This window comes from Neomonachus schauinslandi, chromosome 3, assembly GCF_002201575.2.
Source record: "Neomonachus schauinslandi chromosome 3, ASM220157v2, whole genome shotgun sequence".
NCBI lineage: Eukaryota > Metazoa > Chordata > Mammalia > Carnivora > Phocidae > Neomonachus > Neomonachus schauinslandi.
This window is the reverse complement of record NC_058405.1, coordinates 121394291-121414796: the sequence shown is the minus strand read 5'-3', so window position 1 is coordinate 121414796 and position 20506 is coordinate 121394291. Positions and strand designations below refer to the sequence as shown.

At 37.3% G+C, this 20506-nt stretch overlaps 1 protein-coding gene across 4 annotated transcripts in view; it reads right to left on the bottom strand.

Moving 5' to 3' along the window:
* The window catches only part of PKP4 (plakophilin 4), a 234035-nt gene that overhangs the window by 81908 nt on the left and 131621 nt on the right, over window positions 1–20506 (bottom strand). The gene's annotated exons all lie outside the window — the stretch shown is intronic.

Sequence of the window (20506 nt, the reverse complement as noted above, 5' to 3'; positions counted from 1 at the left end):
TGTTAAGAGACTTTTGGGAGGCTGTTCTTAAAGCCAGAAACCTTAAGAGAGGACTCTGATGAGCCCAGCAGTGTTTGATGGAAGAAACATTCACATATCTATAACAACCCAAAGTGTGAAACATTTGTCTTAAAACAAAAAAGAAGATCTAGCTCTCCTTCTACTCACCTATCAAGAGGCAGTAAGTTAGTATTGGGACCACTCAGGTAGAAATTTGAACACGAAGGCTCCAGTGGGAGAGATATGCAGCAGTGGGAAATGTATTGCCATATTCTAGAGTTCGCTTCAATTCCCATAGCTCAAAAATTATGAGGGCTGGGAATCAGCCAGTTTGGGAGACCACCAACATAATATTCGACATATCCAAGTAAAATGAACATCTTTCCCCTTTGTGTTATGACAATGTCTTCAAATGGTTGCTTAAACCATCCCAATTTAGGAGCATTACATGATCTATTTATATCACTATTACAACATATTCTTTCACAATGTTTTTAAAATGATTCTTAGGTGATCTTCCTTTGCTGAACAGAGGTAATTAACAGATGAACACTCATTAATCATATGTTCATTAACTATTTTTACTATTAGTTTTACTATTTTGAGTTCTGACAGGAAGTTCTGAGTTCCATACAAAAGTTCTGTATTTCTTCTGCACATCTTAACTCCTCAAGAACTACCATGTGTTTACAGATAAAATCTCAGTAGCTCAAATAAATTTCAAACTGCATTTCTCTTTTTCTACCAACTCCTTACTGTCTTATTTCCAATTTGTGATTTGCTTATTTTAAAAAGTACCTTTCAACTCTTTCACTTATTAAGTAGGCTTTATTATTCTATTAATTGGAGTTATTCTATTAGAAAGTGTGTAAGTCTTTTGGATTCTAAATCCATTGTGAAAACTTCTGGTGACTCTATTAGTTTGCTACAATTTCCTTTATAATCCATTGCTCTAATATTTATAAGTCTACTTGTTAACTGAGTCTAAGGTCCATTTCTCAGTTAAAAAGAAAAATGGTTTATCTGGGTTTTTATTTTTTGGCAATGAATTCATATTGCAATTACTTAGCACCTTGTTATCCTCTAGGCATCATAGATTGCTTTTTAATGAAATGCATCATAATCTTCTTAGATATGGACTCTGGGCTCCAGAATTCCCAGGTCACTCCATATTTCCTATTATGCACCCAGGATTTTCTACCCCAGGATTTCTACCCCAGGAATCTGGCAAAATAACTACTAATGATTGCTAAGTTTTAGTCTCTACTTGGAAGTGTTACAAGATAAATTTAAAACAAACTCCCTTAAATGAGTAACCATTCTGTTGAACACAAATTTCTATATCTTCATTAATTTTAATTAAATCTTCAATTATGATATAGAGATAATACCATAGCATACTTTTAAAAAAGATTTATTTGAGAGAGAGAGGGAGGGCATGTGTGTGCACATGAGAGTATGTGCGTGGTGGGGGAGGGGCAGAGAGAGGGAGAGAGAGAATCTCATGCAGACTCCCTGCTGAGTGCAGAGCCCACCACAGGGCTCATCTTAGGATCCTGAGAGCATGACCTGAGCCAAAATCAAGAGTTAGCCACTTAACTGACTGAGCCACCCAGGCACCCTAAATATCATAACATACTTTAAATCTTTTTTGTTTCTATTTAGTATTGCTTTGACAGCCCTTTTAATTAGTACATTTAAAATTTTGCTCTGTTTCTCTTAATGCATTTACAAAATATTCTACTAGTGTCTTGTGAGTTCTTAGCTAGGTAGAGCTCATTCTGTGCTTTAGCTGTCTTGAGTGCTCTTGAATGCTTGAGAATGCTACTTCTTGAATATCATGTCTATGGAAGTTTCAAGTCCTTTTTTTTTTTAACATTTTATTTGGGGCGACTGGGTGGCTTAGTCGTTAAGCATCTGCTTTTGGCTCAGGTCATGATCCCAGAGTCCTGGGATCGAGCCCCGCATTGGGCTCCCTGCATCGGGCTCCCTGCATCGGTCTCCCTGCTTGGTGGGAAGCCTGCTTCTCCCTCTCCCACTCCCCCTGCTTGTGTTCCCTCTCTCGCTGTGTCTCTGTCAAATAAATAAATACAATCTTTATGTTATTTAGTTATTTGAGAGAAAGAGAGAGAGCAAGAGAGAGAGAGCATGAGCAGGGGGAGTGACAGAGGGAGAGGCAGACTCCCTGCTGAGCAAGGAGCCTGACACAGGACCCTGGGATCATGACCTGAGCTGAAGGCAGATGCTTAACCAACTAAGCCACCCAGGCACCTGGAAGTCCCAAATCTTAAAAACATTCACGATGCAAATGGGTCAAATTTCTCCTCACGCTGACCCTCAACAAGAATGTCCTTGAGTTTATTTTATACTCATAATTAGCAGGGTGAAAAGTGGGGTCTAGAAGACTGAGATGGAATCAAGAACTCTCTAATGCTATAAGCCAGCTTCTGATGTTCCAAGAACTCATACCACCTACTAACAGGTAACTGATAGTTTATAACTAGTTTCATTTTTCCTATGTTTGGAAACAAGGACCTCATGTCTTTCAGTTAGATAATAATTAACTAGGAAATAGGGGCGCCTGGGTGGCTCAGTAGGTTAAATGTCCCACTCCTGATTTCGGTTCAGGTCATGATCTCGGGGCTGGGCATGGAGCCTGTTTAAGATTCTCTCTCTCCCTCCCTCCTTCCTCTCTAAACAAACAAACAAACAAACAAAAACAAAGGAAACAGATCCTTTACATTAAAGAGACTTACTCTCTTACCACCAGAAAAACTAGAGCAGTTAGACAAAATTAAACAATATATTGATTATTCTGCCCAAGACAGGTGTGGATAGCTCTTCATTCTTCCACTAGTCTATTTCAGTAAGTCAAAGGTAGGAAGGCCAATATGTAGAACAGATAATGAAGGTGAACTGCTTTGCCTGGCTGAAGCAGAGGTGGGGAGTCAGAAGGAAAACAGCTATTCCCATCTACTACATTATTGTCCTTAAGGTGCTCTGAGGAACCTAGTTTGACAAATCACTAGCCTATAGACAAGGATATCTTAGCAATAATAGAAAGCAATCCTTCTTGGTATCTAACTACTTTTTAAGAGCCTCTTCCAAATTTATTTATTGTCTGTTCACAATCAATCTCAAGAAAAACAAAAACTCTTCTTTTAAATTTATGATTTTTTCTAGGACCGAGGTTCCTTTCTGTGTTTTTATCATGGTATCAGACCCTGGCCAATTCTCTATTGGATGGAAACCGATTCCTTCTTCCTAAGAGAGGACCACTTGATCTCAGGAGTCAGGAAAAGGGAAACCATGACAACATGCTCGTAATGGTAGTTTATTACTGTTTTTGTGGTTATGGCTCTGAAATGCCCCTGAAATGGTATACACCCATAATTTGGACTAAGCAAGGCATAACAAGTAAGGACAGGCCAAAGGCTCTCTCTTCATAATTGTTTATATGATTTGAGGGTGATACTGAGGTTAGAGAAAAGAAAGGGCACTTGATTGAAAAATGATGTCCTTCATGTAGGATGCAGTTGCTCCTGACCCATCAGTACCAGGACATGAGCCCTGAGTCACCTTTCTTGAGAGTGAATGGATTTGGGCTGACCCATCCACAATCAACACCCAGTCACCTGTATGACCAACAGAAGGTACAAATAAGATGGCCACAGAAGGGCAGGACTGGTACCTCATGGAATGCGGGAAAGATCTAAGGCTTACAGTCTGACCCATACACTCCCTCTGTGACATTTTACCTGAAAAAAAATAGCCATACTCTCAGAATGTGCTTTATGATTTTAGTCTTTAAAATATCATGAGTAATAAGGACAGCAAAGTCTTGGTTTCCATTGGCAGTTAGCAAGTTTATAGTAAAATGTATAAACAGCCACTGTCACGAATATTTTTGGTCTCATTACGGGCTCTATTCATTCTCACCCTTATTTTCTTAATTCTTCATTCCACTTTTCCCCATGCTATTCTATCATATTTTTGGACTCCGATAATGGCTGTATAAATGAATTCCAGGAAAAGGTAAGATATAAATAAATAATACTCCGACCAGTTTCCTGAAGAGAAAATTATGTATTTAATGCAGAGCAAAAACATTAAAGGAACAGGAAATACTAGTCCTTTTCAGAATTCAAGTAACTTTCATAGGGACTGGAGGTAAACACATTTTAGAAGATGTTAAATATTCTTTGACAAAAGCATTTTGTGTTAGTGCTTTGAATCTATGAATAAAAGATCCAGAAGACCATATGGGAAGGGGAAGTTCAAAAAGGTAGTACTAGAAAAAATGAAACAAACAGTTCCCTCTGGTATCCCCATAAATTATACAGGAAGCATGATTTCTGTTTAAGCCCAGCCCACAACAGGTGTTCTGACCAGTAAAAGTAGAAATCAGAATAGAGGAGTTTTCTAACATTTCAGTTGACATTTGAAAGAGTGAAAGCAAGTGAGATGAAAACAGTAAAATGGCGAAATACAGCATCAGGCTCTCTTTCCTCAGTATTTTGTCATAACTTAGGGTGCTAGTTAGTTAGGCAAAGGGTCAGCCTTGGAATAGATGGGCTACTGCAAACTGTTTGCATCCATGGTCTAATAACTGCTATTGTCTCCCTCACTTCTATTCTTCCAAAAGCCCTCTGAAGGTAAAAACAAAACAAAACAAATGAAAAACATTTTCAAAGATTTAAAATAAGAAAAAGAGCACACACAAATATACTCTTTCTAGAAATGTGTAAAACAATTTAAATCATATATATACACATATATTTATTTATTTATTTATTTATTTATTTATTTATTTAGAGAGAGCATGTACACAGAGTGAGCAAGAACATGAGCTGGGGGGAGAGGCAGAAGGAGAGGGAGAAGCAGGCTCCCTGCTCAGCAGGGAGCCCAATGTGGGGCTTGATGACAGGACCCTGGGATAATGACACGAGCCAAAGGCAGATGCTTAACTGACTGAGCCACGCAGCCACCCATAAATCTTATATATTTTTTAAAAGAGCTGGCACTGGTAGGGAGTAGGGAAAGTGTCCTGTTTTTCTACTTGCTCTGCATGAGATTGAGCAGAGTGAACATGGGACTAAACTGCAGAGATCTGTAGTAAGATACACTGGCTGGCATCCAAACCCCTTAAAATTTGTCATTATAAATAGCTTTGTTTATGATGCATACAATTTCATTTTTTTACTTTAAAAGATTTAATATGTTTTGAAAAGCCTATGTAAAAATTTACTTAAAAGCAATTTTATCATAAACCCCAATTTTTTTATTAAACATATACTCCCTTGATTATTTATCCTATTTAGACATTCAAAAGCAAATGATTTATTCACATACAATTCTTTATAATATAAAGACACTATCAAATTTGGCATATGTCTGAAGAACGCTATTCACTTTCTTTCCATTGATCACCCAATGTAAAGATTTAAAAAATTTTTATAAACAGTAAAGTTTCTTTAATTTCTGAAAAAAAATTTGTTTTCATTGTGTGAGAAGAACAAACATGTTTCTTAAGTTTCTGCTTTGCTTTTTGAAAAAAATGATGTTTCTCACTGTAACAGCATTTTCAGTTCTTAATTCACAGACAAGCACCATAAATAGCTGTTTTAGTGCTGAAGGAGGAATGAATTCACACGTGAGATAGAGTACAGAGCCAGGATCATCAATAACTGTTCTGGAAAAAAAAATGGACATGAGGATACAGTCAACATTTGGCATAACATATGTTATGTGTCTATGTAGTAAAACTTAGGAAAGTGGTTCTAGAACGCTTTAAAATCTTCTGAAAGCTCTCGTGGATCCCTAATTTGTCACACATCCCCTACCCTAACCTTGTTCCTTCTCTTCTCTGTTTATCCCCCACACACAAGTGTGAAGGGTTTCCAAACTACCAAATGGGGGAATGGAAAAAAAAAAAAGCCTATTAGAACAAATGAAAAGGAATGACAATCATGATAATGGACGGTCAGGGTAAAGTCTCTTAAAACAGCATTCTGGATACAGAATGGGTGATCCATAAACACTGTTCAGTGGTTGAACAGGTACCTTCCACGGCAAACAGACAGGGCAAGTATTTGGGCAAGACTGTGTTAATTCTTAGCTTTAATGGCCAGCATTTTTCTTTTGAGAGATATGAATGAAAAGAACAAAAATTGGGTTGCAACCCCATGAAGAAGGGGTTGATCAGCTTTATCTCCCTTTTACTTCCTCCTCCCATTCATTGCCGAAACGAGCCAACATCATTGATGGAAAAGGCAGCATGAAGTGTGTGGAGCACTCCATATAGATTCACAGTCTATGCAATTTAAATAGTCTTTATTTAAACTATTGAAGAGAACATCCACCACTCAGATTTTAAGAAATAGAACCATCCTAATTTTATAAAAATGAAACAAATTTTAACCATAATTTCAGTCAGAAAATAAAGAGCTGAATCACTTAGCACTTAATAAACTTTTTGTTATACAATATTTAAAACACACACGTATATAGTAAAAAAGAAAACAGTATAATAAATCCCTTATGTATTCATTACCCAGCTTCAAAAAAAGGAACATGTAGTCACATTTCATCTATACCTTCACCTACTATTTTCTCCGAATTACTAGATTATTTTGAAGTCTCAGACATCTTATCACTTCAGTAATAAATACCTGAGATGTACCTATAAATACAGATACTTTAAAAAGACCATATTCACAATAACATTATCACACCTAAAATATTAAAAGTAAAATTCTTTTTTTTTTTTTAAAGATTTTATTTATTTATTTGAGACAGAGAGAATGAGAGAGAGAGAGAGCACATGAGAGGGGGGAGGGTCAGAGGCAGAAGCAGGCTCCCTGCCGAGCAGGGAGCCCGATGCGGGACTCGATCCAGGGACTCCAGGATCATGACCTGAGCCGAAGGCAGTCGCTTAACCAACTGAGCCACCCAGGCGCCCAAGTAAAATTCTTTTTTTAAAAAAAGATCTTATTTATTTATTTGAGAGAGGGAGAGAAGCAGGCTTCCTGCTGAGCAGGGAGCCTGACGTGGGCTCGATCCCAGTACCGTGGGATCATGACCTGAGCCGAAGACAGATGCTTAACCGAATGGGACACCCAGGCTTTCCTAAAAGTAAAATTCTTAATATCAACAAATATCTAGTCAGTATTCAAATTCCCTGTTTTGATTTCAAAAACAGTTGGTTTGTTTGAATCTAACCAAATCAAGGTCCACTCGTTATATTTGGTTGCTAGGTCTCTAAACATCTCTTCCTAATGCCTAGTTTCATTCTCCCTCTCTCTTAATTTTTTTTCTCCTGTTTGAAATTATTTCATTTGCCCAACAGACTGGATCTGACTGACGGCATCAGCACACTGTCCTTTAACATGTTCCCTTGGCTTCGTTATTTCCTATGACTAGGTATTTATATTTAGATGACTAGCAATTCTGGGGCAAGAATACATCACAAGTGACATCATGTACTCCCACTGCGTCACATCAGGATAATATAATTTCTGACTGTCTCCCATTTTGTAATATTAACATAAGATAGATCAATGGGTTCAGATGCTGTTGATGATTACTGATCTAGATATATTAATTATTTCGTTAGCGGGTGCAAAGTTCACCCAAGTTTTAACTTCTAGATTTATGTACTACTTCTGTCAGTCATATAATTTCTACCTTTGTATTTATGTTCATAGAAATACAATACTGTTTCACTCACTATTTTCAAATAAGTTTTTACTGGGAAGTATTTTATTAATGCCACTGAGAAAACAGATATAGATCTGTCCTTTGTCCTTCCTAAGCACCTAGGTTCTTGTATCATGGTTGATAATTTCACTTGAATTTTCTCTGTGGCTCAAATAGCCCCATTGATACTGTAACTAAAGGTGGGGGTAGATCAACTGTTAATTGACTTGCTCTGAAGCAGAGACGACACATCACAGGACCCTAGAATAACTGGCTGTTATTTGTTCTTTTCCAATAAAAAAAAAAAAAAGCTAAAAGAAACACACACATATACCCTAAAGACATTCCTCCTTGGATTATAAGAGTCTATTAATGCAAACTAAATGTTATATCTAAACTATGTAACAGTGGTTAAAATGTATAATTATTTAATATAAAAATTTTTTAGCTGTGAAAATCTGTAGCCTACAGGCTTTTCTCCTCCTCAGCTTTAGAGTGTTTTTCCCCCTATTTAATAGGGGAGTAACACGACAGGAGAATAGAAAAATCCATGCACCAAACAGATTAGACTGATTTGTTATTAAATAGATTGTGAAGCCTCAGGGAGGATAGCCATAATAACAATTCAGTCACTACAAAGTCTGGCAAACTCGTCGGCTGCCTCCCCTCCCCACCCTGGCAGACATGCCATGTTCAGTTTTAGGACAAGCTGATTAACTGCTGAAATGCACTAATGGATGGCACTCAGTTTTCTATCTCCTTTTCCATACATCATTGGTTTGGAGCTAGATATAGTAGTAGTTCTCGGAAGGGTTAAAGAAACATCTCATTACTTTCATCAGTCTTTCTGCTCCATGGTCCTTAACCTGCCAAATGGTAATGAGAATGTGAACTTAATACTAACCTCCTTTTATTTCATCATGGAGATTAAAATGAAGATGGAGATTAGATGAAGAAATGGTAAACTTTCCCACCTGAAATAATCAACTTCAGAAAGTACATTAGTGGGAATATGTTTTTCAAGACTGTTTTCTAGAATCTTTAAATTAATATCTACATGACTTCTTTTAATGTGTCTGTGATCAACCAAGAATATAAATGGTAACTACAGCAGTTTCCATAAGGAGAGACAAAACAGTAGTAGTAGAGATGGGGCTGGTGGCTAGGGGTTTTATAATTGTCCTTGTATGTTAAGCACCATTTTATATAGGCTGTGTCTATTTGGAGTGGTAGACTGGATGTGAGTGGGATGCTTAAGTCTTCTCAAACCATTTATTGACACCCCAGTGGAAAAACCAATAGACTAACACTATCTTTAGGGGGCAATATCATCCTAATAATAAATTCAGGTGTACAGTAATAATTAAAACCAAAGCAAACTAAAACACAAAACACCAGAAAGGAAACACTGTTGAACAGTAAAGAAGATAATGGGTATAAAACATCTATTAGCACAGGTGTAGCCCGATGCGGGACTCGATCCAGGGACTCCAGGATCATGACCTGAGCCGAAGGCAGTCGCTTAACCAACTGAGCCACCCAGGCACCCTAATATAAAGTATTTTAACCTAAGGAACTGAGAATCAAAGACACCCAGGTAGAGCCTCCTGGGATAGAGCTAGGACAATGTAATCTGATCAACATGGAGCTCTTCACAAAATTAAAAATAATAAAATATAAACATACATTTTATGCTGTTACTAAGCATATTTGTCATATTGTTAGTTATACAAAATGGTCCCTTCTGCTAGACTGGAAATTTCCAGGCTTTTACATCCTTGTATCTCTACAATAAAGTAAAGGTATACATATTTACTGAGTGAGTTTAGAGAAGACATCATAAATATTTGCAAAAAAATATGTGCGTAAATGCAAAGTCATAAAATGGTATCTGGAAATAGAAAGTAATGTTAGTATCATCTGGGCTCTTACCCTCCCTCAACTGCAGATATGGATAATGAGGTATCTATTATTATATATCATATAGAGGTTGTATCTTCTATGTACTTGTAATGATACTAAAGGACTTATATTCTAAAAATAGATTAATATAGTGTACTTTCAGTGCTATGATATACTAAGACCTGTACTATTTTTACATATACATCCCAGTTATTTCAGTGCAAAAAAAACTAATGATAGAACCAAAGACAATAAGCCAAATCACTCATTAGAAAAGCGGGCAAAGAGGGGGGAGCCTGGGGGTCTCGGCTGGTTAAGTGTCTAACTCTTGATTTCGACCCAGGTCATGATCTCAGAGTTGTGGGATCGAGCCCCCCACTGGGCTGCACGCTCAGCGTGGAGTCTGCTTGTCCCTCTCCCTCTGCTCCTCTCCCTGCTCTCGCTCTCAAATAAATAAAATCTTAAAAAAAAAGAAAAGTGGGCAAAGAATATGAATAGGAAACTCAAATGGATCATAAAGACATGAAAATACTCAATCCCATTAGTCATCAAGAAAATGCAAAGTAAAATGAGATAACATCAGATTGGTACAATTTAAAGAGCCTACCTAATCTTAAATGTTGTCCAAAAAAAAAAAAAGAGTGAGAGAGAGAGAAAGAAAGACAAAGAGGAGAGACAGACACACATACACCCTGGAACTTTAACACATACTGCTTGAGAGTGTACAAATGCTGAGATACCTCAGAAAGCAATTCAGGAAGATCTAGAAAAATTGAAAATGTACATTTATTATGACCCAAATATTCTACTTATAATGATGTATTTTCCATAATCTTATATGTGTAAACCAAGAGATAGGTTCAAAAATGTTCAGTGTTGCACTATTTATAGTGGAAAAGTGGAAGGAAAATGTTCTTCAATAAGGAAATGGCCATACAGTTGATCATTCCATGAAATATCTATATAACAGCAGTTAAAAACATAAACTAGATCTACACATACCAACATGGATAGATTCTAAATACTGAGTAGAAAAATACTTAGTGCACAATGATACAGACACTATACCATATTGTGTAAGTTAAAAAAGAAACACAAAATATTGGTCAAGGATGTATAATGATATAAAAGCACACAAAGTAAACTGGAAGACTATATACTTGTGGTTAGCTATCAGGAAGAGAGAATGGGGGCAAAGAGGGCTTGAATTGTAAAGAAATTTTAAATAAAACACCAATATGATGAATTATCAACAATTTTCAGTTCTGGGATGTGAGTACTTGAGTTTTTGTTGTACTATTCTCTGTGCTTCTTAGTACTTCTAACATTTCTTAAGATGAAGATTTAAAAGAATGCAGATAAAACCCAAAGGACAGTAAATACAAGATACATGATTAAAGTAATTGTTAATTCCCATGAAGCAGTAAAGGTAAACTTTTTTTTCAGAAAGCATCTTGAAATATACTATGTGGCCTATTTAAATTACTTTATAATCTATCAATACATACACATAGTTCAAAAAGCCTAATGACTAAGAGCAGGGGCTGGTAATATAATTCCTGTACTGACTGAATAATTTATCATATTTTGAGAATAGTAATTATAGAATGTGAACTATGAAAAATTACAGAAAATGAAATGTTATTTTAATTAAAATGGTGCTTTAAAAGACAATTAAATAATAGCACGATACATATATTTTAGAAGCATGGGCCTCTGAATTTTAAAAAGTATTTTCCTCTTCATTAATTAGAAAATTAATATAGTTGGGCTGCCTCCATATTAAACCAAATACATTAAAATAGTCTCAAGATAATGTGAAACTTTGATGCAAACTATAAACTTGATCTCTTTTTGTGGTTCCTTCTAACCTTATCACCCGCTTAACATTTTTAAATATTCAATTTAAAAACAGGTAATTCATTTTGAAGTATTTATTTACTATGATTAAAACATTTTGTTGTATAGTGTTCTGGGTCCATAAAAGACTATTGCTTATGAAAACTACTTGGCTTAAAATCCACATTCTACATGGTAACATTCGTAGGTTAAAATAGGTTAGCTTAATGGAATTTTGAATTACCTTGGGCTCACATGCCCTGCAGAAGACCTAGCTTATACAAGTTTAATTCAAATCAGCAGAGATAGTTGCCACGTGGATTTGTATGTCCCAGATGAAATTGGCTTGTGACTGGAATGGCAATGAGAAGCGGTAATTAAAATGCCTTCTGGAAGAACTGTGCTTAAGTAAACTGTTCTAGATAAATGACTTCTGTAGAGCTGCAGGTCAGCCACAGACTCATTTATGTATCTTTCAGATGCCGTACTCTTTACTGGGTTTACAATAGGAGTTGCATCATAAAAATTCAGTGTTATGAAATTTGCTCATAAGAGCATCCATTTAATAAATATTCACTGCACAGATCCCCAAGAGAGTTTCTGATAGTTAGATTCAAATATCAAATAGTTTATTCTTCATTTGGTCTGAATTAGAAATGAAATCAGAGCACTTTTATTTGTTTGACCATTAAGAGAGACACTAGTGACTGAAGACAATACTTAGGAATGGAAATTGGGTGAACTATATTCTGATGAATATTATAGGACTCCCAAATAGCTTTACCTACTACGCACTAAAGTAACTTAACACAGACAACTAGCTCAGCAGTAGACAGGGATTTACCATAACAGAAAGCAGAGGAGAAAAGAAGAAGGCAAGTTCTTGTGAGGGAGTAGGAGGGTAGGTGGAGAGGCTAAGGAAAACTTCTATCACTCCCTGTGCCTCCCTCTGACCCCCAAACTAAGAATGCCTAAAGCAAACCCCTTGGGATCTTCCCCTCTTAACACCTAGAGACATAGTAGTATTATTTACAATAGTTAAAAAGTAGAAACAACCCTAATGTCTATTAGCTGGCAAATGAATAAACAAAATGTGGTATATCCATACAATGGAATAATTATTTGGAAACAAAAAGGATTTAGTACTGATACAACATGGGTGTTACAAACATGGGTGAACCTTGAAAATCATCATGCTCAGTGAAAGAAACCAAGTCACGGGGCGCCTGGGTGGCTCAGTTGGTTAAGCGACTGCCTTCGGCTCAGGTCATGATCCTGGAGTCCCTGGATCGAGTCCCGCATCAGGCTCCCTGCTCGGCAGGGAGCCTGCTTCTCCCTCTGACCCTCCCCTCTCTCATGTGCTCTCTCTCTCATTCTCTCTGTCTCAAATAAAAAAATAAAATCTTTAAAAAAAAAAAAAAAAAGAAACCAAGTCACAAAAGGCCATATATTGCCTGATACCATATATAGAAAATGTCCAATGGGCAAATCCACAGAGACAGAAAGTAGATGAACAGTTCTCAGGGGTCATGGGGAGGGGAGAATTGGAAAGGGGTGCTAATAGGTAGAAGGCTTCTTTATAGGGTGATAAAAATGCTCTAAAATGGAACAGTGGTAAGGGTTGAACAAACTCTGTGAATACACTAAAAATATGAATTGTACATTTTAAAAGTATGTATTTTATGGTATGTGAACTATATCTCAATAAAACTATTATTTTAAAAACTCAGGTTTTGCTGGTGAGAGCTCTGGAGGCCAAAGGGACAGAACTTTATATCAAGCATCTTCCTAGTGGTACATTAAATAAGCAATAAACTGTCAAGGCACAAACATTCAATCTTTTCAAAGACTCTTCATTTTTAAAGAATGTATCATTTGAGGAGGTTTACTTCATAATGAGTTAAAAATATTCGCTGAAGAAAAGACTTGAACCATGAAAAAGCCTTTTCTGCTACTGTCAGCCTAAAACACTTTTAGAATTTTTAATAGTATCAATGGAAGCCTGATGGGCACTAGCAGATGACCCCATAAAGTGTAAAAAAATATCTGAATGGCAGTGGAGAATCAAATCTTTTCATTAAAAAATAACAGTTCTTTTCTTAAGTGGCGATAAGAAGACTATTTGTCAAGATTGTATGACCTTTTTGAAACCATAAAGAATTCTATTTTAGCAGGGCTTTAAACTAACTGAAAGGGAGAGATAATCTTGGGAAGAGTGTGAAATTATTTAATTTCAATATTGCCACCCATTCTCCCCCTCATTCAGTTGATATGGACAGGATTTTTCTCAGTCTAGAGTAATTTCCTAACATCAGTAGTAGTCAGTTAAAGGACAGACAATGTGAAGGGACCAACTGTTTCCAAATGGGGTCATCAAAGTTTAAGACAATGTATAAAAATCAAAATGAAAACTTAAAACTGTACTTTGATTCCAAAAGTTGCCATTAATGTTTCCTACAATTATTAAAAGGTCCATTTTTTAAGAATCTTTTTTTTTTTTGACTTCAATATAAATGAAAACTTAAGTGTTCCATTTTAATAAGTGGACAAACTATGATTTACAAGATAAAATTCGTGGAACCAACTTATGTACCCTAAAGAAAGAAACTTTTTCTTTCACCGTCTACAACTTGTTGAGAAGTAACTTTGTTTCTGGACAATGAATGGCAAGATTCCAAGTCTGCAATCAGGGATAGTTTTGGAATTCTGTACAGTAAAATCTCAGAAATAGTTTCTTGAAGTCAAAGCTGATCATATTTTCATTTACTGACTTTTCAATTCCAACTCCATTTTCTTCTCCTTGCACAGTTTTATTACCCAACAAGTTGAACCACTTGTGCAATTTCTCTGCTTACATGAAACACGAAGCATAGGCCACACCTTGGATACTTGAAGGCTGAATCTGCCTTAGAGTATTTCCCCTGGCCAAGTCTTCTTCCCACGCTGTGCCGCCTGCCACTGGAAGGCTGTAATGATCTCTAACCGCTGCTGAATTAGCAGCCCTAGGTCACTGGTTCAGCCTCAAGGCTTTTTTTTTTTTTTTTTTTTTTTATTTGAGAGAGAGAGAGAGAAAGCACAGAGGGAGAGTGTGAGGCGAAGCAGGCTCCCCGCTGAGCACAGAGCCCCATGCAGGGCTCAATCCCAGGACCCTGGGATCATGACCTGAGCTGAAGGCAGACGCTTAACTGAGTCACCCAGGCGCCCCTCAGCCTCAAGTTTTTTGTCCCATTGGGAATTCCTCAGGCAAGTGGGAGCCATTAAAAGTTAGGCCTGACATGTCAAAGTGGGATTTTAGGAACAAGACACAAGGTTAGCCAGGGGGAATGACCTCAAACTTAAAAAAAATAAATTGAAGAGAATGAAATGTAGCAAACACTTAAAAGTGGTTGACTCTTTTTTGGGGTTAGTGGCAATGTTCTTTGTGGTGGTGGTTATACAACCACATGTCAAAAATCTCAAAAATCATAAAACTGTATGTTACAAAGGGTGAATTTTACTCTAAGTAAATTACACTTCAATAAGCGTGACTTGAAAATAAAATGGTTGTCTCTGAATGGTAGAATTATGGGTTTTACTCTATACTTTTTTGAATTTTACAAGTTGTCTGAAATGAGCATTATTTAACTCCAGTCAGTAAAAAAACAAAATAAAACCAAAACCCCAAAACAGAGGAAGAATACTGCTCTGGCCACCCCTGCCCCTTTCTTTGCCCTTGGGAGCGGAGGTGGGCAGGGGAAATCCTGGGGTGAGGAGCTGGGCCCCTCACTGTGGGCTACCGGGACCTTTTACTGTCATCTTATCCAGTGAAATCTAACCTAATGTCAGAAAGAAACCCCACTGATGATGCTGTGAGGAGAAAAAGAATAAATTTCATGCTCATCAAAATTTGAATTTGAAGGTTGTTGCTTAGCCCATGGGAGGCAAGAGGTTGAAAGAGCAAACTTCCCTCTGAGTTAACTGTGCTGAGATTCTCCTGAGATGAGCTGTACACACCTCAGCATCCCATGAGGGCCATGTCCCTTGTTAGGGCACACACACCAGGTAGCTGCACAGTGACCTGTAACACAGGACACCCGTTGTTACCCATGACTATAAAAAGCGTGGCAGACAGAAATAGTCATCGTGGCATGCTGCCTGATTGGAGGACCTGAAATTAACCCACCCATCTGATGATATGCTAAATATCATCTTTGAGTCATCTAGACTGTCAGATTTAGCCTCCTGGAGAATTACTTCCAGGTAAGGTGCTATTCTATCTATTTATAGTGCATTTAGCAGTATAAGAAAGAAACCTATGAGCCTGATTTCATATAGAGAGAGACGACCAATGACCAATGATGCTGTTTGCCACATCACAAAGTGGTCTCTCAGTGGCGACTCACAGGAGAAAGCACTCAAGTCTTGGCCCCAGGAATGGCAGATTATCCTGAGCAACCTGGTTTGGTTTTATCCAACAGACATTTTGAATATAATTCATTCGTGTTTCTCTCTTTAGGATGGGTACTAGGTCACTCAGAGCCAAAGTGGCTCCCTACTTTTAGCAAATGCAGGGAATGTTAGCAACATACATGTTTATACTATTTTACCTTGGTTTCATTTTATTTTTCTTTCTTCCTTTTTTTTTTTTTTTAAAGATTTTATTTTTTTATTTGAGAGAGAGAGAATGAGAGAGAGAACACAGGAGAGGGGATAGGGTCAGAGGACGAAGCAGACTCCCTGCCGGGCAGGGAGCCCGATGCGGGACTCGATCCAGGGACTCCAGGATCATGACCTGAGCCGAAGGCAGTCGCTTAACCAACTGAGCCACCCAGGCGCCCTCATTTTATTTTTCTAACCATTATCTTCCATGTGCTCTCATTTCCTCACTCCATTTTTGAGTTTTGTATTTTCAAAAGATGTTTCAAAAACTTTTGGAATGAGGCAAAATATTAAATATATACATATTAAAAATATTAAATATATAGTATACTCAAAACAAATGAAGAAAAGTGGTGTCTTCTCTATCAACTGATCCCATAGCCCACTTTAAATGAAGTGAATATTAAATATATAAAGAACTATACTGTGGTCATTATAAATGGAGAAAAGTTCTGGTTTCCTTATTAAGTATTTCCATAGCCTACCTTCGATGAGGGGAAATATTAAATACATAGGTAACTACAGTATACTTGGCACAAAGCAGACAGGCTGTAACTTCTCTATTAACTGATCTCATAACTCACTTTCAGGCTTTTTGAAGTCACAATGATTATTTTTGGCTTAACATTATCATCTTAGGATATAAGCACCATCAATTCCAGATTAAGGATCATTATATGTTGATATTGCTTGGGTTATTACTGCTCTTTTGGAGTAAATAAAGCAAATGAGAAATTGTATCAGAAATGGGGTTATTAGCCTTGTTTAGAACTAGATTTCCAAGGAGGCATTAATAAATAAAATAAGCGATTAAACATTAAGATTTTAAAATGATTTTTAATGATTTCTAAGTTCGCAACAAGGCATACCACAAATAAACTGCCAATGGCAGTTCACTTTTCAGGGCACTGTTCCTAAATAAAAATAAGGAGAGGCTCAGTTTCTCCACCTAGAAAATGAGAACATCTCATGGCATGGGTTAAAAACTCATCATTGGTACTACAAGTGTGAGGGAACCAAACTGCTCAGTTTTAGAGCCACTCCTTTGGGAGAGGGCTCCATGGTGTATTATTCAGCACAATAAAAGAATACTAAATAAGACTTCATGCCACTGCCTCCTTCTTCTTACTCACAGGGTAAGGCCAATAACAGCAAATGCTTTGAACAACAGAAAAAGTAAAGAAAAATATACTTTTCATTTCCCTTTGCATTATTATAACACCATCTTTGGACTAGGAAACCTAAGAAAATCTTACAGGTCACCTTACCAACTCTGGCGCAGGATCTAAATAAAACAATATGAAAGATAACTAGTTATCAAATCCCCTGTTTCGCTGGCTAAACTCAATTCATGTAAGAACGACCTGAATCCAAAGGAAGCTTCATGGCCATAAGCAGTGGTCCCACTTTTAATTTCCTTTGAGCACATCAGCAATGGCTGACAAGAAAGAGGTCTTGGGTCTGATAGCTAATTTCTGTTTTTCTTTATCTTTATATTCTTGTTCTGAGAGTGACAGTTGGTGGAGACTGGAAGACACAGAGGGGTCTCTCAAGTGACAAAAACCTATGCTCCCTTCACTGACATTGCTTTCTAACGGGCTCCTTGCTAGTGTGGAAAGCGGGTGGTCACAGAGCACAGTAAGTGTGTCAATGGTCTTCTTGTGGCCCACCGAAAAGCACACTGAAAGAGGGTAGATATGAGAAAGGACGGGCAGCAACCCACAGGTGCCAAGTAGATAACCTCATGGTGGAGCACCCTTACTTGATAAGCTTAAAACACATGAGGCTTTGCTGAGGTTCATGATTCGTCCAATGAGCATGCATCTGGATGCCTGCCTGCTGAGCACCACCAGGCACTGTGCCAGGGCTGTGGGGGTGGGGTGGGCCTTACCACCTCATAGAGAGTTGACAAAGGCACAAACAGCTACGAGCTCAGATGAAGAGAGATCACCTTCACAGAGAAACTTGGGGAAGGCTGTAAGGAAGGGTTAGCATTATGTTGGGGGCATCAAGAATACATGAGAATCCAATGTGAGATGTGAGTAGGACAATCAAAATGGATCATTTATGATTCTAATCAGTGTTCACTGAATGTCAAAACCAGCCTTTCTCATAACCCTAAGATTCCAAAATAGATTTCCTGGCCTGCTGCCTGGTCTCTTTTCATTCTGACCTATGCACTACACTACCAGGACAACTACCTCCAAAAACAACTTTCCTTTTTTTTTTAAAGATTTTATTTATTTATTTGACAGACAGAGACACAGCGAGAGAGGGAACACAAGCAGGGGGAGCGGGAGAGGGAGAAGCAGGCTTCCCGCAGAGCAGGGAGCCCGATGCGGGGCTCAATCCCAGGACCCCGGGATCATGACCCGAGTCGAAGGCAGATGCTTAACGACTGAGCCACCCAGGCGCCCCAAAAACAACTTTCAACAGGTCTCCTTTAAGACCTAATGAAGGTTACTTATCATCACCTTGGTTCCAGTTCTCCAATCAGATGCCAGCTTTACCCTTCCAACCTCATAAGTCATTAGGCCCTTTTAGGACACATCCTTGCTGCTCCAATACAAACACAGTGGGGAATCCTATATACCTCTGTGCATGCTTTCCCCCTTTCTCTGGTCAACCCAACTTCCCCTTCTGCAGAATCCATTCATTCACCCAAAAGTCACTGATGGAGCCCAGTGACATGCCACACACCACACCAGGCACTGAGATCAAGAGACAAAACACCAAAATCACTCAGAGTAAATATTATAACATGTATTTTTACTAACATTTTAAATAAACCTATGGAATTAGCTAATTCAACTATGTAACCTTGAAATTATTTAATATTTTAAAACTTACGGTGCAGAAAATAATCTAAGAGCCATGCACATATCAACCACCCTCCTCATTTAGACAAATGTTAATATTGTGTCATGTTTGCTCTAGTTGTCAAATTTTAAATAACATAGATTTGGCTAAGGTCTAATTTCTGATAGCTTCCTCCTCCCTTCCTTCCTAGAGGTACCACTATCTTAAACTGGTGTCATTCCAAAATATTTTTTATACTTTTATTACACATACATACATTCATGAACAATATAGAACACTGCTTAAATATTATATAGTGCTGCTGCATATACTTTTAATATGTTCATAGTGATATCCTCCTACATCTATTCTTCTACAATTTGTGGTTTTCACTCATGAGTCTGTTTTGCAAAGATGTTCATGTTCATACATGTAAAGTAATTACTTCATTTTAACTGTTCTTGAGTCCACTTATCCACAGTTTCTCATTTCCATCCTGATGATAATTATGTTCTTTCTCATATCTTACTTTTGCAAATAATGCTATAATGAACATCCTCGTACCTGCCATATTGTGCACACCTGTCATACTTTCTCCAAGGACAGCATGTTCTTCAAGTTCTAAATCGTACCCTTCTTCCAGTTGATTCTCACTCATTGTTGAGTGTTTCTGACTCAAGTTTTAAAATATCTGATTGTGAGCTCATCTTTAGTGATGCCAGTTTCTCAGCTGGTGATTCTGAACAACGTGAAGAATTACATTTGGGCTCCAAATCCACATGTGGTACAAGCTTGGGAATTTACCATGGGTGCAGCCCTTTGAGGGTCATAGCTTAATACAGCAATCTTAAGTACACATGTACCGTCTTGAACATATACAAGGCCTCATTCTTGGGTCCCTGTATGGGTATTAATTCTAAGACTCTAGTGCGTTTGGAGGGGATGGGTTGACTGTCCCTAGATCTCCTGCAGAGGCAGCTCAAATGCTTCTGGCTCTGGCTTTCAGTTTCTTTCCTGTTTCTACTACCTTGGGATTTTCCTTTCTATTTTGCCATTTTCTCACTGTATTGACTTGCTTTATTGATACATCAAGTATTTCTACAGGTTTATCAAGAGAATTTCTATGTTAGTTTAATTAGCTAAATTGCCAGAATAAAAGTCCTAACTGAATTCGTTAAATGTTGAATTAAATTTTCTATGTATAAAATTATGTATTTTTAAATCTGTGGGTCTATGTCTTTGGAAATATATACAATACCATATTATTGAGTTTGTGAATTATTCTTTTTGGTGCTAAAGGTACAGATAACTTTTTAAAAATATTGAATAATTCTACTGAATAGAATTAAAATTATTTTTAACAATTTTAACTTCCTTTATAAATTATTTCATTGACTAACTACAAAACCAGAGTTAGAAATATTTGATTTACAATTTTACTCCTTGCGTATAATTTCCCTTCCTAAAAAAAAAAAACCCCAAAACTGCCTGGATAACTAAAAAATGATCACATAATTTAATATTTATGTTTTAAAAGTTTTATTAATCTTATTTGTATACTTTATGCCTTACTAAACATACCAATATGCACAACTCTTAAGGGTCAGAGATGAAAAAATTCACGAGAACA